We start from the raw sequence: 5,325 nt of genomic DNA, 5'->3' as shown, positions 1-5,325 counted from the left end.
GGTATGTACAGAGTTCATCAGCACCCTCCCTCCTTTCAGACCATCGTGCTCTTCTTCTCCCTGAAGTCCGAGTGCGACGGCTCGTGGTAGGTGGTGATCATGTTGGCCGTGTCCCAGCGGCCCATCGGCGCCGAGCTGCTCTGCATCACCACCAGCCTGATGGGCGACTGGGTGGGCTGCGGGTCCGGGGCGTACTCCTTGGTGGGGTCTTTGCCCCGGCAGTCGTACATGATGCAGGATATCAGGAAAACCAGGAGCAAGATAACGTAGCTGGCGATGAGGATGCAGAGGTTCAAGGTGACGGGGTCGATCTCCTGGTAGTTTTCCAGAAAGCCCATGGTGCCTGCTTCATGCTGGGGGGGCCCAGAGGCCTTGGACAACCGGCTCCTGGGAGGCGGGAACGGCAGGAGGTCTCGGCTCCTGGGTCCTCCTCAGTGTGTCCTTCCCGTTACTCTCATCCTCAGCCTCTCTCCGTCTCCCACCTCTCTGTTTCAGATCAGCGCCGTCGCCCGGTGGCTTTGTGGTAAAAATACTTTAATCCGCCCCGCTCCTCCAACCTGTCATTTCAGCTCCCGTTTAATAACTTAAGCTGCACTTGGACCTCATCAGACTCTGCATTGGGTCGTCATCATCTGCCAACAAGCATACATTTAGTAACAAACATATTTTGAGGACAAACAAGTGTGTTTGTGTGTGTGTGTGTAAGAGAGAGAGAGAGCGTGTAATCCTAATCTCGACTATGTGATTGGGGATGGACAGAGGAAGCCATCTGGCTAAACAGAGGCTAAATAGCTTCACAGAAAAGGTTTCTCTACGCGGGAACTGAATCGGCTCTGCAGCGGGCCGGAACAAATCTGTTTTCTCATGAAACGTGTCCCGCAAGATTATTTTTCCTGAAGATGTAATCCCAGCAGATTACAGGAGCCTCTGTCTCTGGAATCAGAGGGCAGATTACAGGACTGTCTCAGAAAATTAGAATATCGTGATAAAGTTCTTTATTTTCTGTAATGCAATTAAAAAACATGAAATGTCATACATTCTGGATTCATTACAAATCAACTGAAATATTGCAAGCCTTTTATTGTTTTAATATTGCTGATTATGGCTTACAGCTGAAGAAAACTCAAAAATCCTATCTCAAAATATTAGAATATTTCCTCAGACCAAGTAAAAAAAAAAATTATAACAGCAAAACAAAATCAAACATTTGAAAATGTCCATTAATGCACTCAGTACTTGGTTGGGAATCCTTTTGCACAGATTAGTGCATCAATGCGGCGTGGCATGGAGGCAATCAGCCTGTGGCATTGCTGAGGTGTTATGGATGCCCAGGATGCTTCAATAGCGGCCTTTAGCTCATTTGCATTGTTGGCTCTGGTGTCTTTCAGCTTCTTCTTCACAATACCCCACAAATTCTCGATGGGGTTCAGGTCAGGGGAATTGGCAGGCCAATCAAGGACAGTAATGCCATGGTCAGTACACCAGTTACTGTGAGAATCTGATGTCGTCTCTTAACCACTACCATACTTGTGATTTAGTTTACTGAACCAAGCTGAGTGTTTTTCAAGGCTCAGGAAACCCTGCAGTGTTTCCAGTTAATTAGACGATTCAAGTGATTAGTTGAATAGCCTACTAGTATATTTTTTCACGATATTCTAATATTTTGAGATAGGATATTTGGGTTTCTTAAGCTGTGAGCCATAATCAGCAATATTAAAACAATAAAAGGCTTGCGATATTTCAGTTGATTTGTAATGAATCCAGAATGTATGACATTTCATGTTTTTTAATTGCATTACAGAAAATAAAGAACTTTTATCACAATATTCTAATTTTCTGAGACAGTCCTGTATGTGGCGTGTTGAGGGCGCTGTGGAAAAGTTAAACATTTGCTCATTGGGCAGCAGAGGGCAGCAGTTTCTAAAGACGCAGGACTTTGACCACAGGAATCCTGGTTAATGTTTGCAAAACGTCCAGATGAACCAACAGTGACTTTATGAGACAAACACTAAGTGTAGCAACATTTTACCATAAAATCCTTCCCAGTGGAAATGGTTGATGATCAAAGCTGAAGCCGTCAGTTCAAAACTCATTATTTGATTCAGCATTAACAGCATAATTTAATTTGGTTAAAGGGAGTTTAAGAATATACTGGACCATGGCAACGATTAGTAAGACGTTAATTCAATTAAATTCTATTTTATTTATAATATATAATATTTGCATTTTTATAGGAGTATTCGAGACAGAAACAAATTATAACACGAAACAAAGCAAAAAGTTGTGTGGGTTTCATGCCGACAACCACGCAAGGGACACTCTTTCATCTAAGAGAGGGTTTATGGTGACCCAGTGCAATTAGGTTAAATTTGATAATTTTTCAGTTCATTTCACTTTAATTTAGTTAAATTGAGTTTATGTTGATTCAGTTCAAGTTAGTTCAGTTCAGTTCAGGACAGATGTGTTAAACTGAAACCCCCTTAGCGCTTTCCCCCAATCCAGTTTCAATTCAATTTTATTTATACACCTCTTTCCACAGTCAGATTCCATCAGATCCTCCAGATTGGTCAGAAAGTTTCCTCTCTGAGGAAACCCAGCAGGTTGCATCAAGTCTCTCCAAGCAGCATTCACTCCTCCTGAAAGAACGTAGAGCCACAGTGGACAGTCGTCTGCATTGTTGATGGCTTTGCAGCAATCCCTCATACTGAGCATGCATGAAGCGACAGTGGAGAGGAAAACAGAATAAAATACAATAAATAACCTACAAAGTAAATATTACTGAATCTAACATCCTGCTGGTGCCCAGCATGTGGGATGTAGCTGTGTCACAGCGGCCAGATGCTGCAGCTAGTTGTCCAACACGTCTGCTGATTTTTGTTTCTGACTCATGGTGGGAGCTCCAAAATACAGCAGACAGATAAGAAAGTGAAACGGCGATCTTCTTTGAGCTTGTACATGGAGTCTCTATGCAGCCAGTAGGATCTGTCCATCAGGTCGGATGGTTTGGTGTGTTTGGGCCTTGATCATACGGTAGTATAGCTACAGAGATATCCCAGGAGAGGTCAGCAGAGAGAGGAAGCCTGAGAGATAGATCAGACACAGTTTGATAGGAGGAACCGACGAGTTGGACAACTAGCTGCAGCATCTGGCCACTGTGACCTCATAGAGCCATAGAGCCAGGACTCTTTAGCCAAAGCTGAAGTGCTGTCCGAAGGGAAATCAACGAAAATGAGAGAAGAGAGTGCGCACTTTGTAGTTCATTTTCTGAAGGCTGTAGACCCAGTTTTGTCTCTCATCATCTGTGTGTTTCCGTCACGTAAAGACGTCGTAGTTAAAGCTGTATGGAATCGGCACAGCAGCCCGAAGCTCCTTTTCTCCCCACAATAGAGTTCAGACTGTTGACTCCATGAAAAGTCACCGAATAGGAGCAAAAAGCTGTAATTAAGGGTATTTGACTGGAGCTTGGTACACCCTACCTGCTGGGCAATAATAGGATGTAACCACCAGAGGGCGGTAGCATTCAGTTACATTTACTTTGCTGTTATTTTAGTATTTTTTACTTCTGGGAGTATTTACCTTTACTTGTTTTTAACTAGCATAATTTTGAGTTAATCCTGCTCGATATTTGACTTCTTTATCCACCTCTGGTCCCTTGACTGGATGAATTAAAAGCACCAAACTGCACAGACACACCCACCCACCATGTTAATGGAAGAGTGAGTGAGACTTTGTGTACCAGCTCTGTTTTTTATTGTTCAGTCTGCAAAACAACGGCATTGGTATATAAAGTAGGTCTCATTACTGGAAGTTCAAACATAGATCAATTAGCTACTGATACAATCAGCTCAAAAGCTTCAAATTGTACAAAAGAGATTCTTTTTTTTGTTTGTAAAGATGTTTTTTATTCGTGCTATTTTATTAAATTTAATTGCTTAAGAATATTAGAATTTGCCCAGTCAGATATTACAATTAAACACATATTCGACAACAATACTACTTTTGTTGATGTTCACACTGCAAAAACAGTACTAAAAATAAGTAACATTTTCTTAATGAGTGTATGTGTCCTTGATTTGAGCAGGTAAATAAGATGATCTGCCAATGGAGTAAGATGTTTGCACTTAAAATAGGAACAACTCATCTCCATCGTCTTATTTCAAGTGCAGGATGTCTAAATATCTTATTTTAGGAGTCAAAATACTCATTCTATTGGCAGATAATATTATTTACCTGCTCAAATCTAGGACAGAAACACAACTTTTAAGAACATTTTACTTCTTTTTAGGTCCGTTTTTGCAGTGCACTGGTGGATTTTTTAGACCAGTGGTGTCCAATGTGTGGCCCGGGGGCCGTTTGCTGCCCTCAGAACGATTTTTGGCGGCCTTCAATCTATAAATTTACAAAGGCCTTAATTTGTTTTGCCAGCTGAGATGGTTGATGCAGACAAACCTTTAATAATGTTTGGTTGCAATTTCACTATTACTAGGCCTTTCCTAATCCAAAAAGGTTAAAAAATAAAATAAAACAAATGGACTTCTATTCTGAAGCAGAAGACGTTTCGCTTTGCATCCAGGAAGCTTTCTCATTTCAAAATGTCCTGCATGGGAAGCGAATAGAAGTCCAGTTGTTTTATTTTTTTTTAACCTTTTTGGATTGATCATGAACTGGATGACTGAGAATCTTCACCAACATAGGCCTTTCCTAAAAAATACAGACACAATCCTCTTAGAAGTGACAATGTAAGGTGCAACACAAAGTATTCCTCTTTTTCTCAGACAAGTTTTTGCTTTTGATTTAATTTAATAATAGCAGAGGTGGGACTAATTGATTACAAGGTTCCAAAAGGATTACCCTTAATTACCTTGATTGTAATTTCCCAGCCTTCCTCCCTCCTTTTGTTACTGTAGGATTCTGCATTCACCAAACAAAGATGGAAAAAAATATACTAAAAGAAATGATATGCATAAAAAGCAACATATTTACAGTCAATTAATTGTTTTTAAATTTTACAACTTGATTTTTTTATTTTGCTGATAAACATTTTTTTCCCCCTTTTCTCATGAGAAATGAACACTTAAGCTTAAACAGCTGCAGAAACATGGCAGGAAACCAGGGAAAAAGAAAAGTAAAACCATGAGGAGCATAAAATCAGCTGCTAATCTGCTCCAGCTCCGCCTGCAGAGCAAACTGAGTCAGCTGGGATGCATCCTGCCTCCCGGGGCGAACAGTGCGAGCGCAAACGCACGGGATGACCTCACTCTCCTCTAAGGGTCCCGGTCTATATGTTCAGGAAACTGATGTCAGGGTCAAAAGGCTTGACCCCGA

This window comes from Fundulus heteroclitus, chromosome 16 (assembly GCF_011125445.2).
Source record: "Fundulus heteroclitus isolate FHET01 chromosome 16, MU-UCD_Fhet_4.1, whole genome shotgun sequence".
NCBI lineage: Eukaryota > Metazoa > Chordata > Actinopteri > Cyprinodontiformes > Fundulidae > Fundulus > Fundulus heteroclitus.
The sequence above is the reverse complement of the archived record's forward strand: the minus strand, read 5'-3'. Positions refer to the sequence as shown.